At 43.1% G+C, this 22,661-nt stretch overlaps 1 protein-coding gene across 2 annotated transcripts in view; it reads right to left on the bottom strand.

The window, feature by feature from the left end:
* MAML3 (mastermind like transcriptional coactivator 3) overlaps positions 1 to 22,661 on the bottom strand; it is a 457,463-nt gene that overhangs the window by 21,415 nt on the left and 413,387 nt on the right. The gene's annotated exons all lie outside the window — the stretch shown is intronic.

The raw sequence follows: 22,661 nt of genomic DNA, 5'->3' as shown, positions 1-22,661 counted from the left end.
AGTGACTGGTACACCCTGACCACATAACAAACAGCTTGTGGTTCTTACTCTTACTGCCAAAACCTCTTGATCATGCAAGGCATCCTTCAAGGTGTGGGAATTGGCAAGGTTTCAGCTAAATGGCTTTAGCTCCTAAAACAATGGAGACCAAGACTTGTCATAGTCAAGCTGGGCATGGTGGCTCACGCCTGTAATCCCAGCACTTTGGGAGGCCGAGGTGGGTGGATCGCCTGAGGTCAGGAGATTGAAACCAGCCTGGCCAACATGGTGAAACCTCATCTTTACTAAAATACAAAAATTAGCTGGGCTTGGTGGCGTGCACCGGTAGTCCCAGCTACTCAGGAGGGTAAGGCAGGAGAATTGCTTGAGCCTGGGAGGTGAAGGTTGCAGTGAGATGAGATTGCGCCACTGCACACCTCCCTGGGCATGATACAGCGACACTCTGTCTCAAAAAAAAAAAAAAAAAGGCCTTGGTCCCCATTATTTTAGGAGCTAACTGCCTAATTGCTAGGGCAATTATTTTACAAATATACATTTTGCTGATTCCTTCATCTGCTTCCCAATTGCTGGGGAACATTTGAACAACAATGCAGAAAAGTCTAGATAGAAAAAAAGTATAAAGAAAACAATGCAGAAAAGTATAGATAGAAAAAAGTATAAAGAAAAAAGCTAACATTCATTTTGAAGACTCAAAGATAACCACTGTTAATATTTTGATGTGTTTTTATAGTTCCTCCTAATTTTTTCCCATATGCAATAACATATTTTTATGCTTATGATCATGGTATATGCACAATTATACACCCCCTACTGATTCTTAACTAACTTGGGAGAGGTAGAAAGTTCTAACTTTCCAAATGCTTCCGAGTTGTAATTTCCTGGCGGGATGATATCCTTATGGCATCCTTCCTGGCAAGGCTTTTAGTTCCTTCGGGACCAAGACTACGCGTCTTTCGAGTATCTAGCACAGAGGTATGGCCACAGCTGCAACAAAATAAAGATTTCCTGAACTCAGCTGACTAATTGGCTGTGATGAATTCTAGCCTAAACCAATTATCAGGTATAACTGGAGAGGACAAAATGATGGCCCTTTAATGGACTGCTTCTCCGAGATCCTGAGCTGACCCTCTGCTGAATGTTAAAGAAAGGGTTAAAGTTGGCAGTCCAGTGCAAATGTGAGAGTGCCACCAGCCACAGGAAGGTCAGCCTTTCAAGGCCATTTTTTGGGGGGATAAAAGCAACAAAAATACCATTTGTCCTTATCAGTGCTTTGAACATAGTTACCATAGGTCCCTCCAATGGAAACACAACTTTGGGAGTTATGCTTTTCGTCTGCCTTTGATGTAAATTACAGAGTCCTTTTGATCCCTTTCTTGTGATTAATTCCACCACCAAAGCAATTCGAAATTGGTTAAAAGTTCATTAGTGTACAACAACAGAAGCTTGATTAAATAAATTATGGTACATCCATACCATGAATACTAGGCAGCCAATAAAAATCATGCCTCCTTAGACAATCTAATCACATAGAAAAAAAGGTTACCATATATAGTTAAGAAAGGCAGGGGAGGAAAACAGTTTTTGTTTTGTTTATGTCCTCTGGTGTTAAAACTCAACAACACCAAAAACAGTTTTTAAAACACTAGCCACCGGATAGTCTTGTTAGACAAGAATTATAAGGGGTTTTATTTTTATGCTTTTTCATATTTTCCGTTATGAATATATATTACTTTTAATATTATTTTTAAAAGCTTGTTAAGAATAAGGAGGCTAAACTGATATGGAATGAAATGTTCAAGAGGGGCCCAGGCTGTGTCTGGGACCTGGACTATTTCTTCCTGAGCGCACCTTACGCTCTAGAGGGTGTAATAGACACGCTTAATTGGCAGGTCCCCTTTCAAAACCTGTAAGTGGCTTGAACAACTGGCCTTGGATACAGGTTCAGCAACTAGGTCAGCTTTCCACTGCTTTCACAAAGAGCTCCCAAGTCCCAGAGGAAGGGTACTGACCATCGTCCAAGAGTTCTTTGGTCCACCCGGACAAGGCTGCTCTCTGCAGCACCACCCAGCTGGCTGTGGCTTTTCTCCATCTTAGCCTTGAAGCCACAGTGCATGGCCAGAACCAGCCAGAACTTTGGAGTTCAAGAACTCGAGAGGTGGGTGAAAACCGCCATTGCCTCCACAAATTGTCTTCTCTTTGGAGCTGTAAAAAAACCATAGCCACCAGGGCTGGGAAGCCTGCCCCAGGGAGGCGAGCACAGCCTCTGCGGGCATGCAAGTGGCCGCTGTCAGGACACATGGACTGAAAGTGGTTTGTCAGCTGCTCCATTAGGTTTTTTTACCCATATGTTTGCTACCTTTCTTTCCTTGATTTAGAAATAGGGAGGGGGAGCAGTCTCAGCTGTCTTCAGCTGTTGAGAGACTTTTTTTTTTTCCCTCCTGAGCTACTGTTTTCCCCAACCCGGGCCCTTCTCTCTTCTTGTACCCACCCTTTCTGATGAAGTCATCAGAGCAAAGATTGCATAACTGATGCATAGGCCTATCTTGTGTTATACTGGGAGACAGGCCAATGTTTCCATTAATAGACAAGAGCACCACCAGGCTGCCAAATGGAGCTCTCTGCTGCAATCACTACAAGACAGGAAGAAGGGAAGGGAAGGGAAGCTGAGTGCTCAGGCGTGCTGTGGAGGGAAGGCAAGGGCACTTCCGCCATCATCTCCAGAACCGCCGCAGCCTTGGGAGGGGGGCTGAGGAGAGATCAGTGCTGACTGCCTGAGAAATGCCAATTCCAGAAGCTGCTGTTCTGGTGTCCTCATGTTCCTCCTTCCTTCCAGAGGCTGTGAGAGGGAGGGCCCATGTCAGCCTGCACTGCCAGTTTCCCGACCGCTGAACCTGTCTGTGGGAAACCAGGTTTGACCATGTGATGCTGAGGCTCTGAGAGGGCTACGCTTTCCTCCACCCTTGCCCCCCATTCCTATGAGGGGAAGCCTGCCCAGCTGTGGTGGTGGGGTTTGAGGACTTAGAGCAGGGAGAAACATAAGGAAGCAGAAAGAAAAACAGAAATACTTAGAAATCTGAGATTGATGCTGCTCCTTATTTAAAGATTGTGGCTGAGGACCAGCTTCTTAGAGGAAGCAAGTCTGGGAGAGAGGCTCATACCTGGTCTGTGAAGGCGTGTGGGGATCAGGGCATAAGACCATCTGACCATGGGCCTTGCATCCACAAGACCCTTGAGCTTAGATTTTTAGACACGTTCTTCAAACAAGGTTTTACATTTACAGTCTCTGAGAAACCCTGAGAGGACTGAAAGATAGCATCTATTTTACAGGTTTAAATTGTGCCCTAAGCTGGGCATGGTGGTTCACGCCTGTAATCCCAGTGTGATCACAGGCGTGAACTTTGGGAGGCTGAGTGGGAGGACTTGAGTTCAGTTCAGGAACAGCCTGGGTAACAGCAAAACCTCATCTCTATTAAAAATAAAAAAATTAGCTGGCCATGGCAGTGTGCACCTACAGTCCCAGCTACTGAGGAGGCTGAGGTGGGAGGATCGCTTGAGCCTGGGAGGTTGAGGCTGCAGTGAATTGTGACTGTGCCACTGCACTCCAGCCTGGGTGAGAGTAAGACCCTGTCTCAAAAAAAATTGTGCTCTGTTACTACATCAGGCTGCTCTAAGTCCGTTATCAGTCCTGTGTTTATCTTGTGTGCAGTATAATTGCACTATGCTATATTTTAAAAAATAAAAACATTGCATTTTTAAAAAAGCCATATTGTCATTTCTTCATTTTGTAAATATACCTGGACACTCCAAAAAATAGAAGTGGCCCAGGTATTTTCTTAATCTTGAGAAGACTTGGAGACACACAGGCATAAAAATAAGTTTAGAAAGAATATAGAACTCAAAGAGGTTTAACACAGCCCTTGACTCCATACCACACATACACAACGTAACCTGGATAAAAGAATCTGGAAACAGTGAGAAATCATCCTCTCTTTATATCTTAAACTTTTCACTCATTTTAATCAGAGCTCTTCTTAGGTAGCACAATCCAGCAGTGCTTGGCTGCTTGGCTTATAGCAGGTGCTCATAAAGGTTTGCTCTCATTATCATCACTACTAATAATGAGAAAAATGAGAAACTTTGGGTGGGGCCTATATTTTCAGCTCGGATTTTGTTTGTTCTTAATGGTTAGATCAGTTCTTCAGCTGTGTGAAGGAAAATATCCCTGTTCACAAATAACCACTTTTGCTTAGGCTAAAAATTAAGTTGATAGCTAAATACGAAACGAGACCCTATAATAAAGGTGAAATTGATGGGAAATTTTTAGTGAGGAATAAATCCACCCTTTTAACTACAACAGTAGAGGCCTTCTAAGATGGGGGTTATGCACCAATTTTTTTTTTGTCACTTATCCCTTCTAAAAGCATAAATATTTTCACTTCAACATCTGGGATGTATCACCAGTTTCCTAATTTCTTTCCACCAGAAACTGAAGCCAAGTCTGACCTCCTTATCATGAGATCCCCTCAAATGCCCACTACCACCCCCTCATCTTTCCCCAAACGTTTTTTGGGCTAATGTCTCCTGTAGCTCGTTGACTTCATACCTTCGCTCTGCTTCCCAGATCCAGGCGGGCTCCTTGACAGCATAACCATGATTCACATATACACATCTCCACCTCAAGTCAGCGTGTTGCAACCACTACCACTGCTCTCCAAGGTGACTACTTGTAGGAGGATAACATCAGAACAGGAGGGGCAGGCTGCTTAATGCTGGAGCGGGACAAGGAGATCTAACTTGCTGTTCAGGAGACTTGTCAACCTGAGAAAGCTTCCTGGACACTAGGGATCCTGTTTCTGGTCTTCCTTCCCTTTGGACCATTTCTCTAATAGACACAGTTTCTTCTACTTTGGCTCAACTAATTACTCTCCCCTTTGTATTTCTGTTTCCCTTTATTCTCTCCCCCATTTTAAGAATACACAATTTCCCAATCAGCAATTGCTAGTCCTTCTCAAGTCAACTGAACCTTTTCTGGAAGCTGAGACTAAATATACACGGCTGTAAACTTGCTGAGGAGTGGAGGACGGGTGAGTGGGGATGACAAACCTGGAAACTGAACTTGAAATCTGTCTCAGAGCCCAAGGATACAACACACAGGAAAAGCCAGCCAGTGTGAGACTCCCCTCTTTATTTTCCTTGGTTCTTGGGGGATAATTTGTACTGAAGGTAACTTTCTATACAAGGCCTAGAGAACACTACCTCTTAATCATATTTAGAAGCATATAAAAAAGGTTGACAAGGCCAATCTTGATTCCTTTTTTTCTTTGATGTAGTCACAGAGAATTTTGAAGGAAAGATGGGGTCCCTGAGTTCCCATTAATAAATAAAAGTAAGTCCCCAAGGAGTGAACATTCATGTACAGGGTGCTGAGAGCTCACATATGGAGGGGGCCATCCCCATGGCCTCAGGGTCCTGCCACAGTCATTGTCACTGAGGGAACTGTCACTGCTGTAGTAGGGTCCCAGTTACTCATAGTAGCTCTCAGAGGTCTCTTGGAGACACAGCCCAAATGTATCCTGCAGCCAGATACACAAACACCTTGGGTAGGAACTAGAGAGGTCTGGAATACTCTGATTCACCTCTGCTAAGAGACTCAGTAAGGAAGGCTGACTAGGTCAGTTAAATTGATTGCCAAGGTGGCTGACTTCATAGAGGTTCAGGGATCTGGTTTGAGAACACGGAGCCTCAGATCCTGCCCTTCAAGCTGTGCAGCATTGCATATCCTTAGTGGCGTTTTCAGTTTCAGCTTCCAGATCTTAGAGTTGATGTTTCTTAGAGAACACTCACAGGGAAAACAAACAAAACAAAGAAGCAAACAACCAACTTGCTTAATATGATATACCACCCCCCAGGAGTGTGGGTTGCGGTTATAGCTTTGCTTTGGATTTTATGTGGAGTAAGTCACTTAAAGGCTAAAATGCAAATATCACCCAGAAAACAAGTATGCCTCCCCCCTGAAGTCTGAGCACTAGAACATTATGTGTGGCGTGTATATTTTGTTGTTGAAGTTTTCTTTCAGTTTGAACACCCATCCCACTTTTTTTTTTTTTTTTTTTTTTTTTTTTTTTTATGTGGAGTTTCACTCTGTCGCCCAGGGCTGGAGTGCAGTGGCATGATCTTGGCTTACTGCAACCTCTGCTCCCTGGGTTCAAGTGATTCTCCTGTCTCAGCCTCCTGAGTAGCGGGGATCACAGGCTCCTGCCACTGTGCCTGTCTAATTTTTGTATTTTTATTAGAGATGGGGTTTCACCATGTTGGCTAGGCTGGCCTTGAACTCCTCACCTCGTGATCTGCCCACCTCAGCCTCCCAAAGTGCTGGGATTACAGGCGTGAGCCACTGTGCCCGGCCCCTTTCAATCTGAGCATGCATCCCACTTTCTGAAAAACTTTTATTGCTCAAGGAGTCTGCACAGGCCCAGCAGCCCAGTGCAATGGCAAGGGCTGCGGTGGGACTCTCAGAGCAGTGCAGCCACAACCCTGTCCTGGAGAAAGACCCAAACCCAAGTGCAGAGACAAAGTGTACTTCACGGAAAAGCTCGAGGAGGACTCCAGCTGGCCAAGAGAGAAACCGGGTGGCGTGTGTTCTGTTTCCATTGGATTTCCATAGAGCTAGGCTGACCAGACCCAGGACGGGCAGAGTTGTGGCACAGCAAAGAAAGGGGCCCAAATGGGGACACAGGGCACAGGAGTTCTAGGCAGCGTCTGACCTGGGGCAAGTCACTGAACATTTCTAAGCTTCAGTATTCTCCTCTATGAAATGAGGAAGCCAGCCAGGTAATCTCCAAGTCTTCTACTTGCCCTAACATTTCTCTGGTTCCACTTGGGAAGAGTTTCACAGCTAAGGGGGACTTGACTGACAGCGTTGACAGAAGTGTAGATTTGCATTTGAGTAAGAAGAGAAGGAAGGAAGGAGAGCAGCCACCTACAAGGAGGGAGGTAGCCACCCAACGTTGGGGTGTTTGCTGGGATGTGTGAGAGGAAAGCTTCGCAGGGTGGGACGGGCCATGGACAGGTCTGTGTGCAGGCAGAGCCGGCTGACTCGACTCCCAGACATCAGGAGCCACAGCAGGTTCTTAAAGGGAATAAACGCTAAATGCATTACTTTAAGGAGATTAAGCTGGTGCCAGGTAAAGCAGAGATTAGAACAGGGCTGGATCAGGAGGAGAAAAGTGGGCAGGAAGGGTTGGGAGGCAGCCATAGGGGTAATCCCATCAGGAGGTGAGGGGAAGCTGGCTGAGAATTGGCACTTGACTGTGGGAACTGAAAAAAGCCAAATGCACCTGCCAGGCAAGAATATCCTGCAAGAATAAGAATTCTCATGTGCAAATATCTGGGGTGACTTTCCAGTCTGGGGTCCCACTTCTTCCCTCCTCCATTTCTGGTCTCTATTATTGTGCTCTGCCCAGCCCACATGGCCACTAGAAATCTGGCAGAGATATAGTGATCCCTGCTTTAAAATCAGGTAAAAATAATGCTAGTTTTTCTTGTCTCCCTTATTTTTAAAAAAACTAAATTTATTTAAATGTGAATTTAGTATACAGGATTTTAAACATACCACCTGGTTTTTGACAGGAAGTAGAACAGTAGGTGTATACTGTGAATATTTTCAAAGCCCTAACAATGCATCCTGGGATGAAGGAAAGATGGCAGGCAGTAACAGGAAATGTGACCAAAACAACTTGGAGAAGAAGACACCTTTTCATTTTTGTCCTTCCTTAACTTGTTTCTCCAACTTTCTCCTGCCTACTAAATGTTTCCTTCACTCAACTTTTTTCAAGAAGGCCTGACAAGTAATAAGAAAAGTTCTATGGTGGCCCAATTAAAGGCTTTTCATGACAAGCAGACTTCATAACAAATGTGATAACTAAATATTTCCTAAGCGTAAGCTCTCGGTTGGATTTTTTAATAAAAAGTCAAAATCACTCTTGGTCTTATTGCTAAATCTTGTTTGCAACAGGAATGGTATGTTATATTTTTATAAGATAATTAACATTGCGTGTATTCCACCAACCTTTTAAATCTGAACTAGAGATGGTCATAGAATAGAATAATTTCTAACAAAATAATTCATCAGTACACAACCAGTCAGACCGTTGAAAATTTATGATTGAAGTTAAGAATACCTTGGTGGTTTCAGGTAAAAACATGTTTTCTATCATCAACTTGGAGACTGTCTTCTCTGAAAAAATGAAAAATCTTCCCTTTGAAAATTTTCCTACCCCTTATGGAGACAACAGAGGAGAAGCAGATACCCTGGTCCACAGCACTTGAAATTACCACTGGGCTCTGGAAAATGGATTGCTTCACTTATTTGTTCTGTCTTCTAATCCCAGGGAGGGGCTGCAAATCTCCCCATCTGTCTCTCTCGCTCTGTGGGCCCCTCGTTGCCATGGTCTTTCCCACAGTATCTAAAGGAACAAGATTCCGCAGACGTTTGACACTGGACCTCTGCAGGCAGCCAATTTGTTTTCCTTTCACCTCCCCCCCTTCTCCTCCTCTCTCCCTTTCTAATATAGCATATTCTTTCTGTGCACCCACCAAAAGTAATGTGTCAAACTATGATTATATTTTCTTTTATTTAACAAGTAGAAGAGAGACCGATTGCTTTCCTTCCTTTGATCAAGTAAAGGTAATAAAAAGCCTAGGGAGAGCCGAGGTGGGAGGGGGTTGCTGGCGTCTGCTGTACTATACTAGGCCAGCTTTTGTTGGGGGTTCATCTTAAGAAATTGTGGGCCACCGGCCGTGTCTTTTCTTCATGGCCCAAGGCTTGCAGAAGTGGCTTCTCACTGTTTCTGTGTTTTGAACCAATTGAGTCTGTGCAGCCCTTAATGGTTTTGTCCTGTGCTCTGGGGAAAAGCAAAGGGGTTGAGAATGGAGGGAAGCCCTGTCCTCAGAACGTGCAGGGAAGTCAGTCCTTAAATGATGGTTTCTGTAGGGTGGAAATAACAATCTATTTGACCCCTTAAAACTTACACCAAATCCACACTCTCTGCACCACTGAGAAAGGAAATGTAACTTGAGAGTTTGTGGCTCAGGTGGGAGGAGGGAGAAGAGTGTAGAGCACCGGGCAACTCTCCCCCACCTTTTAGACAGAAATTTATCCTTCAAGCATCAGCATCTCATTAGTTAGAGAATGAATTCTGTGGGGAAGAACTTTAAAAAAATCTTCTTTGTAGGTCGGGCATGGTGGCTCACGCCTATAATCACAGCACTTTGGGAGGCTGAGGCATGCAGATCACCTGAGGTTAGGAGTTTGAGGCCAGCCTGGTCAACATGGTGAAACCCTGTCTCTACTAAAAACACAAAAATTAGCCGGGCGTGGTGGTGTGTGCCTATAATCTCAGCTACTCTGGAGGCTGAGGCAGGAGAATGGCTTGAACCCAGGAGGCAGAGGTTGCAGTGAGCTGAGATCATGCCATTGTATTCCATTCTGGGCAACATAGCGAGACTCTGTCTCAAAAAAACAAAAAACAAAAAACAAAAAATTTCCTTGCAAACATCATTTTATTACTGATACTTATTAATAGTAACAAGAATGCACATATAGGCCAGGCACGGTGTCTCACGCCTGTAATCCCACCACTTTGGGAGGCCAAGGCGGGCAGATCTTGAGGTCAGGAGTTTGAGACAAGCCTGATCACTATAGTGAAATCCAGTCTCTACTAAAAATACAAAAATTAGCCTGGTATAGTAGCAGGCCCAGCTCCTTGGGAGGCTCAGGCAGGAGAACCGCTTGAACTTGGGAGGCGGAGGTTGCAGTGAGCCGAGATCATGCCCATGCACTCCAGCCTGGGTGACAGAGCAAGACTTTGTCTCAAAAAAAAAAGGAAAAAAAAAAAAAAAAGAATGCACATATAGAGCTGGTGGGCCTTTAAAAAGGGAATGGGAAAACAAATCCACAGGAACACTGCCCATGGTACATTCAACTTCCAGATACCCACAGGCTCTAGGAGGGCCTCCATCTAGAGGCTAAGCAGGAAGACGGGAATTGAGGTTTAGGGCACTTGAGCCGTAAGAGAGACAACAACTCCCTAGGTTGGAGTTTCTAGGAGTGGACGCCAAGATGTCCATCACTTTCTTTCAGGGGCGCCAGAGAAACAGGCCCACACCCCAAAATAGAGGCACTAAGGGACCTGAATACCAAGAAGAGGTTTTAGAAATGGAAAGAAATGGAGCTCAGATTGAGAACCAACTGAAGAAAGGACCTCTGTCCTGAACATCAAACCATACAGCAAGCAGGAGAGAAGAAGACAAAATGCATCATGGGAAATGAGTGAAACTGAGGGAGCAGGAGGCTGCTGGGGATGAGGCAGGCTGAGAAGAGACCAGGAACAGACCCTGGCTGGGAGAACACTTCCGGCTCAGTCCCCAAATCAGGATGAGGTCCGGCTTGACCACATCTTATAGATGATCTTATAGAAAACATATAGGCTATATGCTTTCTATACTCTATATGTTTCTGGGGTGAGGAACAAAAGCACTCGGGGTAAAATTTGTTTTCTTCTTTCAGTCTGAATGCAGCTAGCTTTGGAAAGTTGAGCAATTTCAAGTAGCTGCTCCTGAGGTTTTGAACAGTAGAAAGACAGAAAAGTAAAAGAAGGTCTCAGCCTGACCAGGCATTTTGCCAGCAGTCATTTTCAAGGCCTGCAAACTCAACCCGGCTTTGTTTTGCTGACCTCGGAAGAGAGCCTCTCCTAGGGGCTTCTCTCTGCATACACACCATTTCATCCCTGCTTCTTTGGTGAACAGTGTGGGCATGACTGTGGCTGTACACATCCTTGAAGTTCCAGAGGGCACCTCTTCCCTCCCATCTAGCCCCCCCAAACTGCCAACTAAAAACAATCCAAAAGTTCTAAACAGAGCTCAAATAGAAAAATTATTTTCTTTCTCAGGAAAGACTGGAAGTTTCTTCAAATTGGGAAAAGGCAAAGAATGGTTTATACATGTACAGTTTCTATGTTCACAAAGATATTATATTCCCCAATTATTTAAAATTATAGCCAAGTTCATATTTGACCTAATGCTTTTGCTTTCCAGGTTTCTTTGCATTAACACAGATTTCAAAAACATGAAACATACATTAAATGCAAAAAAAGTTTTCTCTAAGAGAAACTGCTACACAAGCACCATGGGGCCAAGTTATAGGTTTGGTGGCATTAACATAGATATTTGCATATATTCCCTTCCTAATCTGCTTTCTTGCAGATCTAAGTGAAAATCTGATTGTTTTCTCAGGCAAAAACCCAGGCCTAGGAGCAGCTCATAAACCTCACCACAGACACAGTACTCATGGCAACAGGAACTATTTCCTTTGGCTTATGAGCTCTGGTAACTGTCAAGGGGGTGGGGGGCGCCGATCAGAGAAATCTGGAAAGACATGAGTCTGTCAGAACACGTGAAAGGACTTGACATGGAGGCCACATTTGTGTTGCACAATTTGCATGAGCACTTCTGGACAAATTCTATTTTCACATGCAATTCACAAACCCGCAGTGGCAGTGCTAATTGGTGAGGTTGCCACTCAAGTGTGGTACCAAACAGGAGCTCTCACTGCACAGATGAATAATACAGAGTTTTGAGCAATGCAGTAATTATTTTACAGTTATTCTACATCACCATCATTCCATTATCTCTTTGTCCCCCTCTCAGCTCCCATAATGGAGATGAATAAGAACCCCCCACCCTATTCTGCCAAAAGTGGAATTCATGTTATTTGAAATCAACTTAAGAATAAGAAAAGAGATGGCAAGGAACAGCTATCATTTCATTAATATGGATGGATTATTCATGTCACTAGAGTGACAGTGAATTTGATTGTACCCTGAAGTGCCAATAGGATGCCAAACACAGCCGTGAAATACACAAGAAACTCTGAATGGCAGAATGCTTTGGAATTCATCTGCAAGAATTCCAGTCCCCCAAGATAAGGTAGTTCACTGCTCACATGATATTTCAGTGCTAAGTGAAGGGAAGGGAGGGTTCAGGTCCCCTGGGTGCTTCCCTTAGCTCCATGTGATAGGGAAGAAGGGGTGACAATTCCCCAAACCCTACCTAGGTGGCATTAGAAGCTTTAGAAGCAACACAGCATCCCCTGTGGGTCGCTCTCTAGCTTCAATAAAATCAACTGATTAGAGGGAAAGAGAGGCCTCCTAGGTGGTGGGTTGTGAGTCCTTCCGAGGATGGTTCAGCATTTGCTGCCTCTACACTAAATGCAAACCAGGTGGATTCTAGAAATGGCCTTTGGTGCAGTTTGGGATTTCTTCTCTTTGTTCGTTGGAGATATTAAGCCTTAAATCCTCTTTGAATTTGCGAGTTACTGATTGAGCTGTATCTGAACCATATTACGCCACATGATGAAACTCGACACACTGGAATTCACTCCTCCGTTGTTCACTCTGTCTGAGCCCAGTGAAGAAGCCTACCCTCCTGCAGCTGATAAAAATATAAATTTAAAGAGGCCGGTGGGCCCTCTTTAAGCTCAATTACTTTCTTTGGATATTTTACCTAAAAATGGTCTTCCTAAGAGCATTCTGTTTTGAATTTCAAAAGTTAGTGATAGATTTTCATCTTAGCATTTCTCATCTTCAGGTCTCATCACCACCGCCTACCACCTCCCCTCTTTTAAAAACTGGACTGGGAGGAGGTTTCAGAAGAAGGGTTTTTGTTTTGCTTTTACATTTCCGACTTTGGCCTCAGTTGAAGATGAGCATTCTTTTATGGGAAGTGGGAGTGGAGATGTCTACTGTTTGGGACACCTGGCAAGTTGTTCCCTGTGATTCAATCACTCTTTTCTTTAAGTTAGAGACTGTTAGACCTGAAGGTCAGCCATCCATCTTCAGGCTCTAACTCTGGATCTGGCCTGCAGTGTAGGCAAAGAAATATGGGGTGGGTAGTTGCCCGTAGGTATGATTTGCCAAATAACAAAATGCCTCTGAAAAATATCTCTCCCATGTCCCTGTCTAAATATAACATTTTCCCATTTGGCTTTAGATTTTCTGGGAGATTACTATGATACTTAAAATATTACTTGGAGTAGTCTAACATATTCAGGTTGAGTATCCCTTATCCAAAATGCTTGGGATCAGAAGTATTTCAGATTTTGGGCGATTTTGGAATATTTGCATATACATAATAAGATATCTTGGGGATGGGACACAAGTCTAATCACAAAATTCATTTATGTTTCATATACACCTATATGACATATAACATATATAACATAGCGTGAAGGTAATTACACACAACATTTTAAATAATTTGTGCATGAAACAAAGTTTTGACTGTATTTTGACTGTGACCTATCACATGTCAGGTGTAAAATTTTCCGCATGTGGTATCATGTCAGTGCTCAAAAAATTTTGGATTTTGGAGTATTTTGCATTTTAGATTTTCAGATTAGGGGTGCTTAACCTGTATACATAACTCACAACAGCCCCTAACCCTACAGACTGCTTAGGTTCTAAGAGGTGGTACACAGATGGGTAGGTTTAATGGACTCCAGGGAGCCAGGGGGTAGGAACTTGTGCCTGGGGGGAGGAGGAAAGAGGATACTGGAATACACTCAGCCCAGGTCACAATTTTACCCACAGCAAGCCATGGAGTTACAATGACATCTTTGACCTCTAATCCACAAAGCATCCATTCTTATTTCTTGAGTGTCTGCATGTAAGATTACAATATAGCTCCTTTTGATAAAGAAAGGTATTCAAAGCAGAGACTTCCAAGGAGCCTCCATATAAAAGGAAGCCTGTACTGCATTTATTGCTACTATGGTCTGAGCCCAGCGGCAGAAATCTGAAGCTTATAATTACAGCCTAACTCCGGAATAACCTTGTCTTCTCTCTTGACTGTGACTTTGGAATTCAAATTCTAACTTTCCTTGCAGGTAGATCCTTCAACAATTTCTATAAAATTTTACAGATGGCTATCTGTAGCTTCTCCCAAAAATTGCTATTTCATCAGCTCTAAGACTCACAAATTTTAAGGCTCATGTTATGTACTACTAAAAAGAAAGAAAAAAACCTACAGAACTACGGTATGCCATCAACTGTAAGATGCACCCTGATTTCACAGATGTAAAAATGTGCATCTTAGGATCAATGAGATATGGTGTTTAGGCCTGTGGTTATAAGGGTGCAGGCCTGAGACTAGGTTTCTGTACAACCACCAGGTCTAGCTTGGCAGACCTAACTCCTCTTCCAGTGTGTGACACCCACCCTGGACCTAGCCTGGCTCTCTCTGTGCTCACAACCCTAACTCTGAAAAGGGGGTGAGTGATAACCACTCCCTACCCTCTTCTTTGGGGTCAAAACAGGATGGCTGGGAAAGTGGCTAGCAGGTCATGGGAAGCTTTGGAAGCTAGGACTTCTCTCTTAGGTCTTCATTCAGGCAAGGCTTGGCACAAATATATTCTGTATTTTTCTAAATGATAATTTAAAAAAACTTTACTACATAGCATTTATACATATTTCTCCCGAGAGAGCATGTGTACAGATAAGAAGTAACATGGCCACTAGAAGATTGCAGCACTAATACCTAAATGATTTTAGCTTGATTCTAGAAGGAAAAAAGCTAGAGGCAGGCAATGATTCTAAGGGGAAAAAAATGTCTCTCTGTATTGATAACCATAGTTCTTCAGGCTGCTAATGCTATGTCATTAGCCACTTCCTTGTGGTGACACTGGGAAGAGCTAACAGGGGAAAGGAAAATAGGATGGTGAGGCATTTGTAGGCTGGGGTGATTTTTTTGAACCTATCTGTTAGGTCAAGATAATAGGATACAATACAAACCTGAAGAATTTATTCTTCCTGTCTTCAAAAAGACTTACTACCATCTTGAATCCTGTTTCAGGAGAGAGCTCAACCAATGAAAAACAGATCTGTAGAAAGAGTGGGCTCCACATCACTCAGTTTCTATTTTCCTTCTTTCCCTTTTTATCGGGAGTAAAATATACATAACATACAATTTAGCATTTTAACTCCTTTTAACTGTACAATTCAGTGGCATTAAGTACTTTGCAATGTCATGTGATCAATACCACGATCTACTTCCAGAACTTTTTCATCTTAAACAGAAACTCTGCACCCATTAAGCAGCCTTTCTTTCTTTCTTTCTTTCTTTCTTTTCTTTCTCTCTTTCTTTCTTTCTTTCCATTTATTTATTTATTTATTTAGCTAGGGGCATTTTAACTGCTATTATGGGTATTGATAGAAATTTGTAAAGGAATGTGATTAATATGCATGATGAAGAAAATCCTGACCAAAAAAAGTTACAGATGAGTTTCGGAGGCTAGTAAGAGAACTATTACAATAGGCACATGCATGCCACTGCACCTGGCTACTTTTCGGATTTTTAGTAGAGACGGGGTTTTACCATATTGGCCAGGCTGGTCTTGAACTCCTGACCTCGTGATCCCCCTGCCTTGGCCTCCCAAAGGGCTGGGATTACACCCGGGCCCGGCCTGGGTAACTCTTTAAATGTAACAAATCACTAATTTTAATCACACGTTTATGTTCTTACAGTTCTTTAAACATTATTTTCTTCCTGATTATAAATTTACCCACTACAGAAAATGTGAACAACACAGAAAAATATAAAATGGAAAAGCAAAATCACTGTAATTATTACCACAAAATGATAATCACTCAGTATATTTCCTACCAAAACATTCATTCAAATAAGACAAGGATCATGGCTGCATATTATTCCATTGTATAAAGATGTTATTTATTTAACCAATTGCCTATTATTGGACATTTAAATCATTTTCAATTTTCACTACTTTATGCTGAAGTGAACATTCTAATACATAAACTTTTATGTATATCTCTGATTATGTCCTTCAAATAAATTCCTAAACGTAGAAGTTTTGTGTCAAAGAGCATGAATGTGTTTAAGACTCCTGTTTTGGTACCTATTATCAAATATCCTCTGGAAAGATGTGACCCTATTTACACTTCCATCAGGACTTTACAATTCCATCAGGAAGTGTAAATAGTGTAAATCCCACACTCGAACATCCTTCACATCTGAAGAGTGAGACAGGTGGAGTAAATATGGCATTTACCTGTATTGTTATCAACAGAAGTATTATAAAAATGAATCAGCATCAACTTGTATATACAAGGGTCTCTGGGTTATACTTTAGGTTCAATTTTTTAAAAATGACCAGCCCAGTGCAATTGTGATTCTTCATGATTCTTTCCTAATAAAACACTGTAAATAAAATTAATTTTTAAAATTATTTAAAGTTAATTTATAACTTGTAGTCATCTAAGCTTTCCCCTTAGTTTCTCTTCTTCTGCCCAAAGCCCCAGGAGCAAGCATGGTTGGCCTCTGTTCTCTTTAATCAGCACGCTGACATCCTATGTCTGTTGCTTTGCCTCTTCAGGGTGGTGAATGCCTGAAAGCCACAAACACCATTTCCCCGGAGTTGTCACCTGAGGTTCTTCAGCTGTCTGCTCAAAGCAAGGCCCCCACGTATCAGAGTGAAAAGGCACGTCTTTATTCCTGTAGTTGGCTTGGTCAGCTGGCCGGCACCAATTCTTATGAATGACAGCTGGTTTGCTGTTCCATATTTCAACAGCCGTAAGCCAGAATGGCACCTGTAGGTTCTGAGGTGGAATGCATTGGGAACGGCGTTGGAGAAAGCCTGCTCCTTATTTGGCTTGCACTTCCCTTTACCTCAGTTATGTGGATTTAAGAAAACTGTGCCAGCAATGGCGACGACCCAGTTAAGATCTATGGCTTTGTTACAATGGCAATTGATTTGATTCAGGGCTTCCAATTACTTTTTGGTCCCTATGTATGGATTACTACAATAGCAGAAAAGAAAAGATAAATTTTGCATGTCAGTATTTTTTTTTTGTTGCTGTTGTTTGAGATGGAATCTCACTCTGTTGCCCAGGCTAGAGTGTAGTGGCGTGATCTTGGCTCACTGCAACCTCCGCTTCCCGGGTTCATGCAATTCTCCTGTCTCAGCCTCCCAAATAGCTGGCACTATAGGTGTGTGCCACCATGCCCAGCTAAGTTTTTACATTTTTAGTAGAGACAGGGTTTCACCATGTTTGCCAGGATGGTCTCCATCTCCTGACCTTGTGATCCTCCTGTCTTGGCCTCCCAAAGTGCTGGGATTACAGGCGTGACCCACCGCACCCAGCCTGCATGTCAGTATTAAGTAAACATTGACACACTTAACACAGGGACCTGGGGCAGTCTGTTGAACAAACTACAACAGGCTAGGAAGAACCTGAAGAGGGTAGGAAATTCTACCAACATTTCTGGTGGTATGAATTTTAGGCAATGGATCAAGATATAGCAATAGTTAAAATTAAAAAAAAAATGAATTCTGTAATTTCTAATTCATTTAATGAAGACTGTGGGGTCCAAAGTTGGTTGAAAATAGTTTTTGCAAATTTCAAGTCAAATTTCTAGCTCTGCAGGACTTCTGTCAAAACACCCGCTATGGTCTGGGAAAGAATAAATCTAAGTGTGAAAGTGAACTAAAAAGTTATCTGTTCATCTACATAATTCATTAGAAAAGCTGCACATAGTAGAAGAAAAAAAAGCAACTTTCTGCAGAGTATTCATGAATATACTGTAGGAGTATAAGAAGAGCAAAGCATGCAGGTTGTCTGGGGAAGAGTGCCACTTTGAACCTTCTCACCCCAATGTACCGGTTGTTTAGTATCCTTTGAAACAACACTCACCCCACCCAATGAAAACACTGATGATTTTGAAAACTATGACGTGCATTGAGAAAATGTCATTCACTTTTAAAGTCCATTGTATTGAATAAAATGGATCTTTAATTTTGAGAAGATTTTTATTATGCTCCATCAAGACACAGGAATTAAAACCAGCAGTATATAGGTCTGTGTTATAGAATCACACATGGCTGAAGCAGAAAGTTAGCCTTAAAAAATTGTCTGTCATAGGCAGGGCGCAGTGGCTCATGCCTGTAATCCCAGAACTTTGGGAGGCCGAGGTGGGTGAATCACAAGGTCAAGAGATCGAGACCAACCTGAACAATACGGTACAACCCTGTCTCTACTAAAAATACAAAAATTAGTTGGGCGTGATGGTGCAGGCCTATAGTCCCAGCTCCTTGGGAGGCTGAGGCAGGAGCATCGCTTGAACCTGGGAGGCAGAAGTTGCAGTGAGCCAAGATTGTGCCACTGCACTCCAGCCTGGCGACACAGTGAGACTCCATCGCAAAAAAAAAAAAAAAAAAAAAAAAAAAGTCTGTCAACATTCTCACAGAATGTCCCAAGAATTATATCTGAGAGTAAAGGACTTCAAGCCTAAACCTTAAAGGAATCCTGATGCACTAGCTGACTTCTACCTCACAGGGAAGCTGCCTTGGAGAAGTTGGTGTGCAAATTCAAGCTTGTAATAAAACATTTTTGGAAATGACTGGGCTGTGGCTGTGCTTTAGGCTCCTACCAGCTTGGACAGCTCTTTGCTCACTGTGCATCCCACCCCCCCTGCAACTTTTTGCTCTGGACTGAGTTAATGTCTGACAGTTTGCCACCCATGGAATGGTTGTTACTATGAATGGCAGCATACAATATTCTTGAGAACCAAAGTAACAATAATTATCTGAGGAAACACCCAGGTTTTGCAACGCCAAAACCTCTGCCCTTCTCCCTAACATTTTTAGGGAGATTCTCTAGCGTTGCAGGACCTGATATGAATGCATGACTAAGTCTCCCACCAGTACAGCAGCTTGGAAGCACATTATCACAGCCAACAGATAATTCACTGTGGAACCGGAATGAAATCAGTTACCTTGCCCACTCCGCTCTGGTCTCAAACTCATGCCTCTGTGTTCCTGGCTCTGAAAATGCTGTTGCCATCTTGCTAGTGTGATGTCTGAGCCAAGGGGTCATCCTAGACTCTTTATCTTCTGCCTCCCACTCTTCATATCCAAGATATGAGAGAATCAGGGGATTCTCCCTTCTCCACGGCATCCTACTTGGCGTTTCATTGGTCCAGGCTCTCAACTTTCCCTTGGAGCTCTCTGCTACTCTCCTGGATGGTTGTCCATTTTTCACTCTTGTTTATTCCCAATACAGCCTCTAGCCACAAGATCCTGAACCTGTCAGTACTCCCCCTCATACTCACACTCCAGCAGGGTAAGAATCCTGTTCCTTAGCAGGGCACACTTCATGATCCACCTCTCCAGCCTTATCTGCTGGGTGCCACCATGCCAGCCCCCATGCTACCTCTGATCCTACCAGTCCACTTGTATTTGGCTGAATGTGTCTTGCTCTCCCCTGTCTGTTTTCTCTGCTTCCAGTCCCCCTACCTTCTTTACCTGGTTAACTCCTTCTACTCATCCCTGAACTCTCAGCAGTAGTATCACATCCAGGAAGCCCTCTCTGCCATCAGCATGGCTGGTCACTTCCTCTCTGAACATCCAAAGCACCTCCTGCCTTTCCTCCACTAGCCTTCTCATTGCCTGTGTCACAAGTGCATGTCCATCAGTTTTTCTCCCTCTGGCTGGGGGTCCCTTGCCAGCCTTTGTCTTTGGATTCACTTGCCTCTTGTAGTGCCTGTCATGCAGGAAGGACTTGATGACTGAGTGATGAACAAATGATGGAAAATAGGTCTGTGATTAGCTGATTCCTGAAACCTTCTTATACTCATCTGACCCTCCATAGGTCAACTCAGGACAACTTTTAAAATTTGTTTTGGGAGAGAGTCATCTGCATTTCCTGAGGCTCCTGTCTAAATCACAGTTCTGGGCATCCAGGGAAGAGAAGGCGTGCCTTCCTACTCAGCAGATGTGGCCTGAGTATACTTGCTGTGTAAAGGAAGAAAACCAAGGAGTCATGGTAGAATCTGAATATATCTCTTAACATTTTTTTGTTAATATTTTAAGATACGGCGACTACAGCTGATTGTTACCGATCTGTGTGTAGAATCTGAATATATCTCTTAACATTTTTTTGTTAATATTTTAAGATATGGCGACTACAGCTGATTGTTACCGATCTGTGTGTGCGGAGGTGGCCAGAAAGACTGATGTATGCCCAGCTGTTCATTTGATACCAGACACACACTTTGATCTGGGTCTGAAACCTCGATTTGTATGATCCATTGTTGGCCTTTCGGGGCCAAGCTCTTGACATGAGAGTTATAGCAGGTTTCCTGCCTCTCCCCTCCCTCGCCGCCATGTTCAGCTGCAGGAGTATGCTCGGTATGTTACTGAACACTTCTGGTCTTCTCCTGATGCCCCCGTTTATTTTCCGGCAATCGCTGTCTCAGAATTGGCTTTTCCACCTTATCCATGTCATCTGATGACTAGCTTGTCTCTTCTCCAAATTCCTCTCTACTAGTCACATCTTCCTCAAGGCTTTTCCTGGACCAAAGTAAAGTTTTCTGAAGATCGCCAGCCACTGACAAATACACCAAGTGATATCCCTGTTTCCAAAATATCAATCACACACTCAGAGAACCACTGAGCTGGAAGGGACCTCTGGGCATCGTAGCACCTGAACCTCTCTTGATGAGAGTCTGCAAGACATTTTGTTAGATGTTTGTCCATCCATCCATCTGTGAAAAATCACAGTGGTTGGTTGAGAGACTGGTTCTAAAATGAACATCATGTACTTGGGAGACAGATGTCCAACAAATCACAGTCACCCAGAAAGAACCTTCTCGCCCATGTGATTTCTCCTCTGATCCCTGATGTTCAAACTGACGTTTGAGGGAAGAGAGAAATGTGTCCAGATAAAATTCTCCAGCTGGATGGTACAGGGCACGGCAGTTATGACAGAAAGAGAAGAGCCACAGCAGAGGAGTGGTCTGGTTACTCCCCCAGGGAAACAACATCGAGAGGGATGGGGGACTGTAATATACTGCTTTGAATATCAACACACTGAAGTATGCAGCAGTGATGGAAATGAACCTGCTGGAACAGGCTGGTGTCTGTGGGGCTCACATGGCAGGGAACTCCTGCTTCCCACCTCTCCACATCCATCCTACCCTTGCCCCAGGGCCCAGCCTTACTCCTTACTTTGAACCACCATCTCTCCCTTACAATTTTTTTCTGGCTGCTATTAGGCCGTTGTCCCTGCTGTAGGTGTGGACGACCAACTCTAAGTCTTGGCCGTAAATTGTTTTAGCACCTAGGCAAATTGCTTTCTAGATTATAAAAAGAACTGCAGATGTTAGAGGCTATCTCTAGGATTGTTAGACAATCTTGTTTTGTGCTTATTTTAGTTTTTCTGTAAGAAGGATGCATTATTTTAATATTTTTGGGAAAAGGAAAATGATCTAAGATACAAAAGTTTTTGCATCTGTGGTTATGGAAACACTGTTAATGTTGAGAATGAATAAATAATGGCATACTGGAGTGAGCCATGAAGAGAAGCAAAGCAACAGCCCACTTTCACACAGGGGGTAAAGGTGAACAGGATACTAATTTCTAAGAAAGTTTTAGGACAAAAGTTTAAACAGGATTTCTGAAAATATGTAAAACAGAGGCTACCTTTCCCACTATTCCTTACTGCTATTAATTGGCTGTAGTTGGGGAATGCCACATACATGATACATATCAAACCAATATAATATTCTGATCCTACTGGTACCCAGATTGGTGTCAATCTAGAAAGAGTTCTCAAATGGGTAGCTATACGGCACTGTCACTGATATAGATGAAGGCAGTAGATACAATGATACAGGCCTGAAAAGATGAGCTAAACTCTGCCTGTGGAGTTTCCAAGATGCTGAAAGTTGAGCAGGAACTCAGGTCAAACTTAATCTAGAATTTAGGTGAGCAAGAAACCAGCTACACAGTTCAGGATGGGAGGCAGGGAACTGGGATAGAAAGAGCATGGGCTTTGGAATCAGTCTGCCAGCCTGTAATCCCAGCACTTCAGGAAAATTACTCAGCCTCACTCAGCCTCAGCGTAGGTGGGAGAATTAAGTAAGGCACTGATGGCACCGTGTTTGGCACAGCGCCTGGCTCATGGACACAGGACATGCTCAGTAACTGGTAGCTGCTATTATAATTATTAAATGTGGTCAGACAAGAGTTCATTGTATACAGAACACCAAGGAGCTTCATTGCCCAAAGGAATAGTAAGAACTGACAAAGTGATGAAGCTGTAAAGCACGTGAATTTTAACTTAAGCTGCAGATTCATGAAGGAATTGTACTACTATATTCTATACCCATCAGAAGCCATCTGGAATATTGTTCAGCTCAGGACACCATGTTTTGAAAGAGATACCAAGAGGCTGGAGTGTATCCAGAGTCGTGTGACATGAGAATGAGAAATAGCTGGAAAACTAGAATCATTTAGGAAAGAAAAATGAGTGTAAGATGGGTCCTGACAACTCTCTTGAAATACTTGAGGAATTGTTATATAGAAAAGAGAGTCAAATTGTTCTGTTGTTCTAGAAGACAGCTTTCCTTTTTTTTTTTTTTTTTGAGACAGTTTCTTTCTTGTTGCTCAGGTTGGAATGCGATCTCAGCTCATTGCAACCTCTCTGCCTCCTGGGTTCAAGGGATTCTTCTGCCTCAGCCTCCCGAGTACCTGGGATTACAGGCGCCTGCCACCATGATTAGCTAATTTTTTTTTTTTTTTTTTTTTT

The sequence above is a fragment of the Sapajus apella genome, unplaced genomic scaffold, assembly GCF_009761245.1.
Source record: "Sapajus apella isolate SASKATOON/1434 unplaced genomic scaffold, GSC_monkey_1.0 scaffold61, whole genome shotgun sequence".
In the NCBI taxonomy this organism is placed as follows: domain Eukaryota; kingdom Metazoa; phylum Chordata; class Mammalia; order Primates; family Cebidae; genus Sapajus; species Sapajus apella.
This window is presented reverse-complemented; position numbering and strand designations above follow the sequence as displayed.